Source organism: Lonchura striata, chromosome 1 (assembly GCF_050655825.1).
Source record: "Lonchura striata isolate lonStrDom1 chromosome 1, ASM5065582v1, whole genome shotgun sequence".
NCBI lineage: Eukaryota > Metazoa > Chordata > Aves > Passeriformes > Estrildidae > Lonchura > Lonchura striata.
In genome coordinates this window covers 54,142,016-54,158,175 of record NC_140703.1, presented here as the reverse complement: position 1 = coordinate 54,158,175, position 16,160 = coordinate 54,142,016, and the positions used below count along the sequence as shown (strand labels likewise).

At 34.9% G+C, this 16,160-nt stretch overlaps 1 long non-coding RNA gene across 1 annotated transcript; it reads right to left on the bottom strand.

The window, feature by feature from the left end:
* Window positions 1-479: 479 nt before the first annotated feature.
* On the bottom strand, window positions 480-16,070 carry LOC146768678 (uncharacterized). Its single transcript, XR_014954286.1, has 3 exons — window positions 14,393-16,070; window positions 12,466-12,614; window positions 480-9,963 (listed from the first exon to the last, which is right to left on the bottom strand). It is a non-coding gene; the product is annotated as an uncharacterized LOC146768678 (long non-coding RNA).
* Between the last annotated feature and the right edge of the window lie 90 nt (window positions 16,071-16,160).

The window sequence follows — 16,160 nt, the reverse complement described above, 5'->3', positions numbered from 1 at the left end:
TTCAATGACACACAAAACAAATGGAATACAGAATATAATTAATACAAATTAGATAAAGCTAACTGGGCTTCTTTTTTTTTTTTTTTTTTTTTTGGTTTTTTGTTTGGTTGGTTTTTTGGTTTTTTGTTTATTAATAATTGTTCATATTTAGAAAAGGTTGTCCATAATAATAGGAATGGAAGTATTATTACTGCAATCTGAATAGGGCCATAGCTGAGAAACCCTCTAAGAGTATGTATAAGTACTAAGAGATATTTTAAAAGGCACAAATTTATCCTTCACTTTTTAAAACACAAATGTAAATACATTCCTGAAGTGGACTGGCATAGTGATAGATGCATGTGGTTGGGTAGAAACCTCTGGCTTTATTATATTCAGAGCTTTGTGATCTTCATCTATTCTGTCTAGTACAGAAAAGGGGAATAAGGATTGCAAAGCATTGAAAGACTCCTCTTTTCAAGAAGTATCCCTGAACAGTATTTTTAACTCATCTGTGTTTTATGCATTTATCTGTTCAAGTAATCTGTGTATTTCTGTTGGCATGGAATTTAACTTATGAGAGTGATATAAGGATGAAATTCAAGTTTTCCCTACATCTATAACTGTTGTTTGGCTGGGTATTCTTTTATGCACTCTCAGTGGTCTTAGAAACTCTCTGGCTAGTCTTTGCATGAGACAATGAACTGATTTGAAACAGCAGGCTGACTTGAAACAAGATGATTGACCAAACTTCTAGCCCCTGTCAAACAAAGCATTTAATTAACTGCTGAAGAAAGTGGGAGTTTTGGACAGTCACAGACATTTCCCAGGCTATGTGCAGACTAGTTGGTAAATGCTATTTATGCCCTTGATTGTGTTGGTCCTCCTGAGCAGGAAATCTGGCAGCATCAGAGACTTGATGAAGATTTGACCAAAAGATGTATAAATAATATAAAACAACTGCTTCTGCTTATGAGGGTCTGGTCCCACAGCAGTCTATTGCATGTAGCAAAGACAGACAACAGAGGTTCTGTACACAGATTAAAATACTACAACAAAAAGGGTCATACATTTTCTCAAGTGTTCACATAGGGACATCAAACATCTTGATTATAAAAATTCATTGGAGCAGTTTGAAAATCTCAGAGAATTCACATGAAGATACTGTTGAAAGGACCTTTGCAACAGGCTCCCAAATAGTAACTGCCTACCTGTGGGAACCCAGGACATCCCTCTGGCTGCCCTGGCTGTCTTGAGACCCTGGCAGGGGGCTCAGAGACCTTGACATGAAGTCAAAAACAAGTGTGGCTTTGATTTTAGCCCATGGAAAACTGCCAACTTTGTGTGAAGATTTACAGGTCACAAGAGTTTGAGATGATGTAACATAGGGTAAAAAAGTAGAATTTTGGGGTTTTTTAGAATGGGGTTCAGGAGGCAAGATGGAGGAATTTGGGCATGTCTTGTCCTTCTCCTTCTTCTTGTCCTCCATCTTTCACTGTGGTGGTGACAATTTTTATTGGTTTAGAGTAGAGACACACTGTCTAACATAGGTGATAGGTATTGGGAATTAATCGTAAATAAAGTACACATAGTTCATAGTATAAAATGTAAACACCACCCTAGAGGGTGGGCAGAATGTCACGATCCAACTTGCTAGACAGAGCTTAAGCAGGACAGAGAAAGAATGTTATAGATAAGAGAAAATAAACAACCCTGAGAAACAAAACTGATGCATCTGGACTTCTTTGGCTGTGAGGCTGGGAGGTGAAGACTTTTTATGATCTCGGGGTCATCTTGACCACAGAACCCTGAGAGCTACCCACTTCAGTGGATTTGATTCCTCACAAGAATTTTTCCCAATTCAAAGAAGCCAAAAAAATTCAGATTTTTTAAAAACTAGTCCTGTTTGTGAATAGCACTATAGGATCTTACATGGAATGTGCTATTCTTGCTGAATACTATTTCTAACACTGAGACAATGGAAGCAAAAAAAGAAGAAAAGCATTTGTATATAACACTACAGCAAACAAAACACTCAGGATAGCAAACTACATTTTCAACCCTGTTAGCCTTGAGTCAAAAGTGGAAATCAGCACAAGTACAAGAAAAAAATGATTTATGATTCTGCTGAAAAGATCAAGTGCAATTGAGAAAGGTTTATTCAAACTGCATTGCTCTAGTTACAAACTTCTTTAACTCCCCAAGTCCTCTCTTTCTATAAAACTTACAGAACAAGCTGAAGCATTGAGTTTAGTAGATTGATGATAGATAGATAGACAGGTGGATTAATTATTTATGTTGCTGAATGGAGGTCAGATCTCTACTTTCATCTTTTGGATCTGTCTGCATATTTAATATTCTTATTAGAAAGATGACTGGAATGCCTGATGTTAATGTTCGCAATTGTTGATAGATTATGGTCTTTAGAAGGCCCCCAATATCTCTTCTACCTGAATTATTTAGAGCTCACTAATTATTTAGACCCTGCTTATTTTAAAGAACAAGAATTATCGACACACTAATTAAAATTGTCAAAAAGTTTAATACTATTTAAGGATACAAAACAATGTCAGTGGTGAGATTGAATGCACAGTAAGAATCTGTCTTTTCTTGGTACTAGAGTGTCCTAAGCTTCAAATGCAAGTATTCTTTTGGAAATCTGGGATGGAATTCCTTCGACCAAACCTAAATATCTATATGACAGATAGTTTGACGTACCAATCTGAACACCTTCCGTAATAAATGGAGACAAATTAGTACTCAAGGGACATGACAAATTCTGAATCAGAAGTCTAAAACTGACTAGAGAAAGGCACTGCCTAAACATGCTAATTTCTTCTTTTATGACACAGAAAGTGTAAGATGGCAATTCACATGTGGCCACCTGTGGCCACAGCTGAGGTTATGACAACTGCTTTGCACACACTCTATTATAGGATCAGATTCTTTATTTTATTAATATGAAATCAGCTTCTTTATTTGTTTGTTTGGGGTCTTTGTTTTGTTTTTGTTTTTTAGGGAAATATCAAGACTACCAGATCTTCTTTATTTGAAAATATTCATTTTTAAAAGGAATTATACATGGGTTGTCCATGTGACCACATGTAATATTGTATGCAATTTTGCATAATTTTCTACTACTGTATCATTATTGATATCACTTAATTAGAATATCTCTGCAAATGAGCTAAAAGCAGGAATATTTAAAGGTGTATTGTAGGTTTGAAACAGTTCTGACTGAAATTAATGGTGTATTTGTCACTGAATCCTGTAGGTACAAAACCAGGACAATAGAGACCCTGAGGGACATTTCCCTGGTTTAGGGAGACACAAGAAGCTTCCCTCAAAAATGTTTAGATGCCATTTCCTCCTTTCCCTGCTCCTATGTCCCTGAGCCACTTCCTCCCAGTTCCCTGACTGGCCCTCATCTTTGCAGTGCCCAGAGACCAGGTTCACCCCCAGACCCCTCTGGATGGGGCAGTGAGAGCTGAGACCTGTGTGTGCTGGGGAACCCTGACCAGCTCACTGCAGAGCTGAATTAAACATCTGTGGTACCATGCAAAGGCCCTTTCTGCTTCTTTACCCTGGACTTGTAGCAGTCCAGGCTGCTACACAGGAGAAATCCTGAGGGCCCTACAAATCTTTCACTGACTAAAAGACAGCTTAGATGCACAAGGTCAAATTTGGCCCTATAAGGATGAATAATGTTTATCTTTCAAACAGTTTGCAATTTAGAGCAATTTGTAATACCAACCAAAATGGCTGATGCGTGCGCACGCATTTTCAAGAATGGTTTTCCCCAGGCTTAGGCACTGGATAGAAGTCCTACTTGCTATGCTCAAAGAACAGGTGAGAGTGGAAGACAGCTTTTCAGAAAGTAAGACAACCTAGACTTTGGAAGGATTTAGTTTTATCTTCCTGAAACTCACAACTGTGAAGCATATTCTGAAATTCAGCACATAGGACTTGTGGTTTTATGGTTAAATAGGACTGAGTGGATTTTTTTTTTCAAATGCCAGTGGTTAGAAAATACAAAAATAATGCAGAAAATACCGTATCTTTGTATTTGCCTGATTTTTACCAGTAGATGTATAAGATACTAAGTTTAAGAAATTATTCAATATCTATATCTGAGCTAGGAATCTGTTGAGTTTTATGTCACTGAGTGGAATATGGATGTTCTCTGTTTATTTGTCTTTATGAAAGTACAAACAGAAGTCTTTCCAATAATCAAAACAACAAAACCCACCTGACATATGGGTGGGTCAGCAGGAGAACAAAAACACAAAGTGCTGGGGTAAATATATTATCAGTTGTAGCAGAATACAAGAATGCCAAGGACTCCCTGGCTATGCTGATAAATTCAACATCACTCAGCAGGTCAATCATCCCTACTGCAGAAGTGCTAGAAGGCTCTTTCACAGACTTGTGGCTGCTAGAAGTATTCGCAGGAATGCTCAGAATTTGGGAGATCCATCACTTGTGTAGTAGGCAGCCTGCATGAAACCATATGTTTCTGAGGCCTTGCTAACTAGCATGTGTAGGGGATGTTCTATATTAGCTTAATGCTCAAAAATATTAATATTTGATTTGCTAGTACAGACGAATATTAACCAGAGATTTCCCAATAATTGTATTGCAGTATATATTGCAATACAGTGATAAATAAATTGATATTTTTTGCTTATAAGCTGAAGTGAATCAATGTTCTGCCATTAAATATATTCAGATAACACCTCCTTATCTTGCACTGACCTCATTCATGATGCTGACATTTAGTTGAAAGTGTTTACACTAAGGAAAAAGAAAAATTAAATAGTAGTTGGCAAAAATGGGAGAAAAGGGTAACTATGAAAATAGACAATCTCCTGGGAAAAACATTTAGAATATGAAGGCAATACGTTACAATTCCTCAACAATAGCAAAAAATAATTCTGACTTATTACTATGACAAAAATAATTTAAAAAAAATTCCAATAATGTTGAACCATATTTAACCCACTTAGTCATAAATATCTTTAAAAATTACTGTTGGTAGACAAATTTTTAAAAAAGATCTTTTCACTTCTTATTGCAGGAACCACATTGTCTTCTCTAGTATGTGTCTTTAAAATATTTTATGAAATTGTCCTAAGCAGGATGTAACTATCTAAATCTAACACTTTCCAAAGTTGAAGAAGAAGAACTAAACACTGGTTTATAGTGCTAATATTAGCATTAAGATATTGATTATCATATAGGCCAGATAGACAGAGCAATAATCTGCTTGATACACATCTCCAGAAGAAATTAAAATATTAAGTAGGACCAAAGTTTACTCAGACGAAGTACGATACCACATAAATAAGAACACATTGATCTTGCTCTGCCTAAGCTTCACAACGAGCTCAAACCTCCATGACCACAATATTATAGTGCCAGGTCCAAGTTAACAAACCTTGCTGAGAATTAACAGTCATTTATTTGGGATCTTTGTTATGCTAGGAAGATCAGAGATCGCAGATATGTTTTTAAAATATACTATATATATGTACCCTATGCAATAAAACACTGAAAGACAGTCGGGCAATTACAAATTTACACCAAAATTTGACTTAAGTTTTCCTATGTAGAACAGCCAAAGTTACATTGTTTACAAATATTGATTATCTCTAACTGGTTCTCATACCTTAGTACAAATTATTTCTACGTATCATTTAGCTGTCACAGTTCAGACGTGTTCCTTTGTTCTGTGCACATAAAACTGTACTTTTCCTCTCAGTAAGATATGCAGGGAAGGAAACACAAACTAGCCTCTACTAATATGCCAGTGCAGTATTAAATGCAGCTTTTTTAATAGTATGTTACATAGGGCATTATTCTATCAGTATTTTGTCAGCAAGATGTTTGCTGCAAGCAGGAGTCTCAGATATCCCAATTATAAAGTAAAATTTTGTTTTCCAGTACATTTTATTCACACTGAGGAGCACTTTCTGAGTTTCAAACTGCTGGCTGAGCAAAACAGATACAAGTTTCTTTTAACTATTTATTTGTAAATCTCCTCTGAGTATTAAACATGCTTATAAAGATATGTCCATAAAGAGAATGAGTACAAATTTTATCCTGACATTTGATTTAAGCTCTGTTAGAAAATTTACTTGACAGATATAGTGTTTCCCCCAAGCATTGAAATAGAGCAGATTGGCACAAAGATTTGTACTTAAAGACCTGATTTTATAGTGAAATATGAATATGAATAATACTCTTAATCTCTGCAGATTTTCCTACGTTTCAGAATATGCCACTATGTAATATCATTAGCAAAACAAAAGAATGACTGGCATCCTTTCTTAAATGGATACTATTAAGTTATTTTAGCTCCAAGTTTGACCTGAATTAGTTTAAGCTGTTGGCAAATGTCCTCTGGGGGGAATAAAGGAAACCATTAATCTGTTACTTGCTTAAATTACTACTCTGGCTCAACAGAATGAGTAAAATTAAAGCTAAAATATTTCAGGTGATATGATGGCTTTAAAAAAAAAGCAGAGAGAAAATCTTCATAAATTAGAAGATTTTTATCTTAATTAAGAGACACTACAGGGTGTATACTGCTTTTGAATCATCGTCTCTGGTCTGCAATAATTCAGCACAAAACTACATACTAGTGTCATAATGATTCCAATTAAACATGATAGTTTGGAAAGTTCTTTTTAAAGCTGTTTTTCATCTGTAGTGCACTCAATAACATTAGGTCTGTACAAAATGGAACAATTTAAATACATTTTAATACAAAGTTTCAGTAAGTGCATAATTATAAATTAATTATAAATTACATAACTATCATTTTAACAATTTTTTTATTGATGAGTTTATTTTCTACAAATAACTTATTGGTAGGAAAGATATGAACATTCTTCAGAACAGGAAAAAAAAAGGCATGCTCATTCCCATGTAGAAGTTAACATGACATGCTTGCTTAATGACAAATTAATAAATTTTGTTCATCTTAGACACAGCAGGTGTTTTCCTAGCATGTTACTACAGTGAGCTGCATTTTTTCTGAGACCAAAAAAGCTTGTTTTGATGATGCAAAGGAACTCTATGAATACTGTATAGAAAGAAAATCTGATTGCACAGATCTGTTTCTGGCAGAGAAATGACATCTTCATCAGAATACACTCTGTATGAATCTGCATTTTTTGCTTGACAAAACCTCTATAATAATTCATAGAATACAGTTGTATACTGTGTAGTGTTACACTTTTGCTGTTATATGGTGTTCTCATTACTGAATAAAACATCTTTAAGGATGGTTTTTAATCAATTAATGAAAAAAAGCCCTCATCATCATTTTTTCAAAGGATTATTACTGGAAGTAATCCTAAAACTGTTCTGAAATAGATGAAGAGAGAAAAAAAAGGAAATGTACAAGCTATTTTAAGAGAGAGAGAGAGAGAGTACAAGCACTACATCTGTGCAGAAGGTTGAGATTTCATACTCGCCATGAATAGCAAAGAGCTCAAGAGTTCAAAAGCAGTATGGGTAGGGATAAGTTTCACATCAACTGAGTTTAACTACCAAGGTCATAACTGCTTTTAGGAACATCCTAGCTTGTAGGCTGAATCACATTCTGGCAGTACACATTTCTCTCTCTCTAATTGTACTGAGAGCCATAGGAGACAAAGCCTTTAAAAGAGACAGATGAATTCTGACCAGTGTAGATCACTGGACATCTCCTGTAGCTTTTAAAAAGTGGTTTACTGTTGACACATTAATTTCAGGGGAACAGTTTAACGGAGCAAAACAAACTCTTCCACAGCAGTTCAGTCAGAAATCATTGTGCTAGGCTCCCCTGCTCAGCTGAAATTATTCATTCCAAACTATCCAGCCACAGCTAATTAGAGACAGGTTATGATCAGAAAAAAATAAGTAATGTAATTTCCATTTATTTTTTATTACTAGTCTTGAGATGTTCAGAGAGAAAATACAGTCTTTTTGAAATAAATAGAACAGGTTTGGGTTGGGAACTTATTTTCAGAAAAATCACATCTGAAAGACCAAGTTTCTGCATTTGTGTTTTGGCAAGTTCAAAGCTATGAACGGTATTTTTGACATTTTTTTCTTGCTGCATAAATCTGAAATGTTAGTTGTTCTAATTTCAAGGCATTGCATTTAAAAGGGTCAGTGTTTGAAAAGTTGATATTTGTAGCAGCCTTGCGTGCTCACTTGTGATTACTATTTCTGAAATGTTGAGCATACCTTTTATCATAACAGTATTTTTTAAATCCATCTTATGACCAAATAACTTTTAATTATTTTTTTTCTGTGGGCGCATTTTCTCATCAGCACACAATCTTGTTTCCTTTTTAGTTGATCAATTGCTCTCTTTAATCTCTTACTGAAGGAAGTAGACTTTTTTGTAAAATTTACAGGACATTTGCTGGAATATGTTTCACAGCAGATGTACATTCCCTGTTTTAGGGAATTATATTCAACACTTCAGTGACATTATTATCAGCAGGTGAAAATTAGATTCTTTCCATATATTAATTTTTTTCCTGATAGCAAATCTTCACCTCTAAGAAATATTTAAGAAGATAAATATGGCATGTGTTTCACTTTAAAAAACCCCAAACGTTTTTATTCTCATAATGCTATATTTTGAAATTTTTAATCTGGTGAATTTTATCTTGTTCATAGTTATTCTTTAAAATTCAATAAGATTATTTAAGTTACTAATTGCCAAATACAAAGTAAAGAGAATATGGCAAATTTCAAGAATAATTTATTTAATTTTGTATGACATGTTTAAATTGTCCTTATCATAGTGATTGTCTACTTTTCATGATATTGAGGCAGCAACAGGTCAGAGATATTGGCTTGTAGTATGTTCTTATGTAAGACCTTGCAAAAGCACATATAATCTTCTAGAGAAGTTAGATATTTGCTAGAAATACATAAAAATCTACTTTTTTACTATCAGTTTGAAAGACACAGAAGGAATTAGTTATGTGATTATGAGTAGTAAATGGTTTCTCTTGAAAATGAGACCTTTTCAGTTGGGGGTGAGGGGGAGAAGATGGCAATCACTAGACCAGGTGACTTCATAGTAAAGATAAAATATGTGCTGGGAAACAAGACAGCTGACCAGGCCAACAAAGGTATCTTCATCTGTAAAGATAGGTCTGCTATTGCAACTCTTGAATCTGCTCAATCACAGAATTGCGTGGTCGTGAATGGATCTCTGATGGAAATCATCTGGTCCAACCCCTGCTCATGCAGGGTCAATCTAGAGCCAGTTGCTCAGGACTGTATATCTGCACTGCTTTTCAGTGTCTCTAAGGAGGAAGACTCCACAACCTCTCTAGGCAACCTGTGCTGATACTCAATCACCCTCAAAGTGAAAAAATGTTTTCTAATGCTCAGATAGAAAGAACCTCCTGAAAAACTTTTTTCTACCCACTTTACACCATCTCTTCAGATATTTAGATTCATTAATAAGTTCCTTGCCTGTCCATCCCCATTTCTTTCCCCACCATCAACTTCATGGCCTTTCACTGTACTCTCCCAAGTATGTCCAGAAGTCCAGAACTAGACAGTCTTCCAGATATGACATCACTACTGCCGAGTGGAAGGAAGGATTCACTTCCCTGGGCCTGCTGGCAACACTTCTCATAATGCAGCCCATACCACCATCAGACTTTGCTGCCAGAGCACTCAGCTGGCTCAGGTTCAGCTTGGACTACAGGTCATTTTCTGCCAAGCTGTTTTCAGCTGTGTGGCACTTAGCATATACTGGTGCCAGGAATTGCTCCTTCCCATGTGGCAGGGCTTTTCACTTCTTGGTGTTGATCTTTGTGTGGTTCCTGCCAGTCTGTTTTTCCAGCCTGTGGAGGCCCCTCTGGATGCAAGCATCATACTCTGGTATACTGAGCCACTACTTCCAGGTTTTGTCATCTGCAAACTTGCTGAGAATACACTCTGCCTCAGTTTGTTAGGACATATCTAGAAAAAGAACAGCAGAATGGTGAGAAGAGGTCTGAATCTAACCTACCCTTTTAAATTCTAATGATAAAGAGACTCAGCAAGTGCAAAATAACACAGAAGAAAGAAAATCCAACTATCAGCAGAAAGCCAGCTGAACTGTTGGTGGTAAAGCATCACTTAATCAAATAAGTTATTTCAAAGAATTAAGCAGACCAGAACAGAAGCTTAAAAGCTAACACTGACAAAATACCAATCAACGTTATCAGCAAACATTAAATTGCTTTCTGAAACAAAATCCACTTAGACGTTCACTTCGCAGGAAAGGGCTACCTCACCACAACATAGCTAGACAGATGTAGCCATCAGCAAAAATGCTGAAACCCAGGACAATGATTTCAAGACTAAGACATTTTATTTTGATAAAATTCCTGTCATGGTTTTTGTGCTAAAGATTGTACTCAAAGTCAAACCATTCAGTACTAACAATGGTGGTTTTTAATAATGTAAGGGCAGCCTTAAGAAAGAGAACTTCCCTTAACATATGAGAGGTACAGATGCAAAAAAATAACTAGTTTACTGTTTAGCTTTCAGTGTGCTGTTCATTTAATAATTATTTTGACTATTATTTCCTTAGGTAGATTTTCCACAACAGGTTGCTCAGAAATAAGGGAAAAGTACCAAACTGAGTAGTTGAAATCTCAGTCTGAAGCAGACTCAACTATACTTAACGCCATTCCTGATTACTTTCTTACCTTTGTAACCTCTAAATAGGTTTTTCTGGACAAATCCTAATTTCATGTAAAGATTGATAAATGCGGGATTTGATGTAATAAAATTTATATCAAATAATAAACTTTATTTTATTTATTACATCTACTTACTTTTTTTTCTTTTGCTTCTGATTTTCATTTCACGCTTCTCAGCAGTGAAAGTGGGAAAAGACTAGTTATATTTTCCTCATATACTGAAAGCTGAGGAAAATTAGTTATATGGGAGAGAGGAAATAAGAATACTTTCCTTTTGATTGCTATTTCAGCAAGCTGGAAGCTACCAAGGAACTAATAATGTGGTGACATAGCTTAGCTAACAGGATGCCTCATCAAGAACAGCTAGTTCAACAGTGACAGAGAAATAAAAAGCATCTACAATGATCATATAAATCTTCCTTTCTTGTTTCATCATAGTGGTTTCATCTGCAGTTAGCAAGCTTGATTTCTTTATTAGGAATACTTTTTTTTCAATTATTTAAACTCTCTCATTATGTTCATTAAAGTATTATATCAGCTATGAAAGAAACACCTGAAATGAGAGGTCTAGATTTTTGGTGAGGGTTTCCTTGCTTTTATGGGTTTTTTTTTCCTTTTTTTCTTTCTTTCTTTTTTTTTTTTTTTTTTGACTTGTTGATTTTTTCTTAGTTTTCAGGATTTTTTTTTTGTTTGGTTTTGTTTCCTTGTTTGTTTGGTTTTGGGCTTTTTGTTGTTGTTTCTTGTTTGGTTTTGTTTTTTTTATCTTTTACAAGAGTCTGAGTAACAATTTACCAGTTAAGAAATAAGCTTTATTTCTACTTTATGTATTTTACTTTTATACTGAAAATCTTATATCAAGTAAGGGGAGCAATTTTTGTCTGATGCAAACCACAACTAGGAGTGAGATTATGGCTTAATTTAGGTCACCTAGGTTTTTTGTACATAAAGTGTTCAAGAGTCCATATTGAATAAATATGGCATGAAGTTAACACAAATTTTGAAAAAGAAGACAGTGTTCATGAACTTGTTTTGATGTAGCTTCAGAATATTATTTTCATTATTCTTCCATAAAATCTAAGAAAACATATTCAGAATATATAGTTATAGCACAAGCCCAGTTAATTATATATATATAAAATTATTAATAAATATTTATATAATTATGACTATATGCATATGTATAATGAATCTGAACTAATGTAGAAGAAATTCAGTACAAAACAGATTTTTGTTGCATGTCATATGTTATAAATGAACTTTACATAAGCTATGCTAGGGTTTGCTATTCAAAGAGGATTGCAGACCCCAAAATCACCCTGTCAGAAAAACTAGCAAGAAAAGGAGAAAAGCTGACCTTGTAACAGGAAAATATACTACTGCCATTTAACCCAACTCATAAAGATGCAGTTTGAAGACACATAGAAGGAAATGCAAAGCAAAGGTCAGGATTTTGTGGCAAATGTAATAAAGACTGGGACTGGATTGAAGAAATTCATTGCACACAACACTTAAAAGCCTATAAAGAGTGACTGATGGGCGTAGCAGAGGAAGGAGCAGCATGACAGAAAGGACCTGACCTGATAACAACAAGGAAGAGCACAAAGATCTGAGAAACAAGAACTTTGACCTTAACAAATCATATTTAACTGTATTTTCACTTATTTTCATCTGTAGAGTAAATTTGGGATGTTCTAAGAGGCAACATGATTGCATGATTGGCTAAACTATTTTTTTGTGCTTACAAGTGTATGTGTGCATTGGAATAAATACTTACCTTGACAGCACCCACTGCCTTGTCTTATTCTTTTGGGACTCAGCTGGTAGACAGAAACTGGACATATTCCTTTTATCAGCCAGCCTGACTGGGAAGTGACAGGAGCATCAGAAGTGGAAATCAAGGACATGATGCACATACAATGGAAGCTATGTAGATACGGAGAAAAGGAGATTAAATTTTACTGATTTAACCCTTAATGGCATTCTAAGGTATTTGGATACTAAAAAGGCAACTTTAACTGACACTTCATTAAACAGAGTGGAGTTAAATTGTATACAGTCTTGACAAAATTGTAATTACTTATCTTTGAGGACAATCCAGCACACAGAAAGAAATATATTACTTCCTTTTCCTCAATTCTCTCTCCTTTTTTTTCATTTTAAGTAATGGAAAACTGCTGAAGGCAATTCAAACACCTTACATAACACCTCTTAAGATTACAGAATGTGGATGTGATGAATGCTGTCATTTACTTTCCTTACCTCTTTGCTGATAACATAATTACAATGTAAATTTATTTTAGTAAAATTATTTCAAAGCTAATTAGTAAGTAAAATTATTTCAGAGCTATCCAGGAAAAAAAGTAGTATCTGCACACTCTAAACTCTACTTAGAGGCAAACTTAATCCATATTTTCTACATATCTGAAGGCATGCCTATTAATGATAATAAATGATCTGATCGGGGGATCACAAACCGGCATGGATTTATAAGCACTTCTTCTGAGATACAAAAGCACTTTTTGTTAGAATATCACTATCACGTCCCTTTGATGTAGATGAAAATAAAACCTAAATGTCAAATTGCTGGCTCAGCACTAGGAAGAATAAATAACTACCAAAGTTGAGACCTCTGGACAAGATGCAGTGAGGTGCTTTATCACTCTTTGATGAACCTATAACTACACTTGATTAACCTATCTAAACTGCAGCTCAGCTTTCACACACAAGCATAGAGCATATTCTGACCTCTCTACAAGCTAGTGATTTTGACAGTAGAGGTACAACATTTATGAATTTGCTTCATCTTGAACTAAATGAAACATAAGTGTTCCCAGTGTTCTCCTTTCCTGAATGACTACTTTAGCTGTCAAACTATTACGTAAAAATGAAAACAGATTTATTTTTAATTTTAATCTGTCACAGCTCATTTTAACAGGGACCTATAATTATGGCAAAATATGTACCTATCTATCCCAATACTCCGCTTTTTGTCCATGTAAGGAGAAACACTGGCAACTGTTCCAACAGCTCCCAAGTTTTCTAAGTTAATACCTTCTGAAATTAGAAATTAATGAATAGCCAGTCCTGGAAAACACATCTAAATCTCAAGAAAATTCAATACTAAGGGAAGAAGTGCTCAGCGTTTCACAGTTCAAAACAAGTTAAAAAAGACAATAAACAATTTATTCCATTTTTGTATTAGAATAATAATAAGAAAAAAACTCCACCTAATTTGCAGCAAAAAGGACATGCAAAATACTTGTTTAGAACAGCTGTGAAACTAAGCTAGCAACAGGAATTAGTTCTGCTGAAAAAATATGTCAGGGATGAGGAACAGCAGTTTGTGCTGTGGTAATCAACCTGATCTTCCAAAAACAGCAGTAATAACTAACCTCAAAATCCCAACAGGAAGAACAAAATCCATTTGTCTAGATATAATTCCTCTCATTTGGCTCAAAAATACTCCATCTTCCTCTTTAGTTGCAGTAGCCAACAGCACCCAACACCTTATCTTCATGAAAGAAAAATTCAGATTTGCCTCCTTGGTTGCAAGGCCCTGAATTAACTCTGCTGAACAAATTAAGTTAAAAAACACACCAGAGGTATACTTACAGATGAAAGAAAGCTCATACCTTCAAAACAAAGAAAGGACATTTTATTTAAATTACTTATTTATTTCTAAGAACTGTAGACACTCCTACCTGCAGGCCAGAAAAGAGAATTATATCTGTCCCTCATTCAATGTACAAGAGAGAAAAAACACACTGAGAACACCAGTTATTGCCAAACTGCTTTGCCCTACCCCAGGCCTTGCCCAGTTGTAACAAATTTAAGGAGTCACAAGTGTAGTCAGCAGAAGGGCCCATAGGCTGTGCTGCTCTGCTAATGAGTGGCCTGAGCAGAAATCTCAGACTCACTCCAGCAAGAGCATTAAAGTGGTAGGAACAGAAATGAGAGCTGGTAAAAAGATCTGTGAAATTTGTAGGTATAGCACACATATGCAGATGTTTAATGAAATAGTTAATTTAGTGTTTATGTTTTATCATCTTGCAGGTAACAAGTATTTCTGGTTGTTTATTTGGTTTTGGTTGGGATTTTTTTTTTGGGGGGGGAGGGGTGTATGGTTTTTGCTTTGACAGCTTAGTTGTTAGATGGATGAGAAGACAATAATCCTTGGGAGATATGGCACTACAACAGAATTTTTATATATTTTTTAATATAATGTATTTATCTTAATGTGTTGTCTTTAATCTCAAGGGTTTTTGCTTTTGAAATTATTTTAAAATATTCACCTATTACCTTATATTAATATTTTCAGTTGACAAAATATATCATGTATTCATTATTTAAATGATATTTTGAAATTTTAATTTCAGTACAGTATAGTTTTATTACATGATAACTGCTGGGCTGTACAGTTTTTTAAATTTTAATATTAATTTGTGGGAAGAGCAGCTGCAAACAAAGGGTATTTCCTTCTTCCCTCAGTACTAATCAATATCTGAAGTAGTACAGCCATTTCATTAAACTTTTGCAATGGGTGATTAGTGCCTCACTGTTTGTGGCTCTGTATGAGGAATAGTTCCTTATCAGCTCTCTAGGAAGATGTGTTTCCTGCTTCTTATCTCTAGAAAGTCTGGCTCTATGTAAACGCTTCTGTTAAAAAGTTACATTCAGACTGTACTCTCCTTACTTTCTGTAGAATTAGAGTTGGGTTAAAGAAGGTTCAGAGTGTGTCTGTGTGTTGATATAATTATACGCATTATATTTGCATAGACTTTTTACAAATTCTTTCAAATGAGAAGTGTGACAGGTGTGAGAGACATGGATCTAAAGTAGCTGGGACTCTGAAGTCTTGATTGTGTTTCTTAAAAACAAAGCTTCCATGGCTATTGGTCTTTGTTACAGGAACTCTCCAAATGTGATGCACAAATGACCAATTTAAAGTGAAATTTAGGAATGGGGATAGTTTTCTGATCTATAAGCACTGAAGCACAGTTACCTGTGTGAGACACTGTTCTTACCTAAATGGGGGAACATTCCAGGTTTGTCTGTCTTATTCCTGGTTTGTCCAAAGTGATGAAGACTCTGGATGCTTGTCATACCATTCTCCATTTTAAAGGGGGCAGAGGGGAGAGAGTTCTGTTTGCTTAGAAAAATAAAAGTAATTAACCAAAAACCTATGTTCCTGATATAATTATGACTGAACGCTAAGAAGGGATACTTGAATACACTCCATTTTTAGTGATAAAAGTCTTATTTTTGCAGTATTTCACATAATCCATATACAGAATATTTACAATACTTTATCTCTTCTTTGAGCAAAACAATAACAAAAACCTCTATTCTGTACATAGATGTCATATATTTAGGGCAAAACATGGGGATAAAAATTAAATGTTGAATTCACTACTCTTGACTTCAGAATGCTAAATTATTCTACAGAGTAGAACTACAGAAAATTAGGAG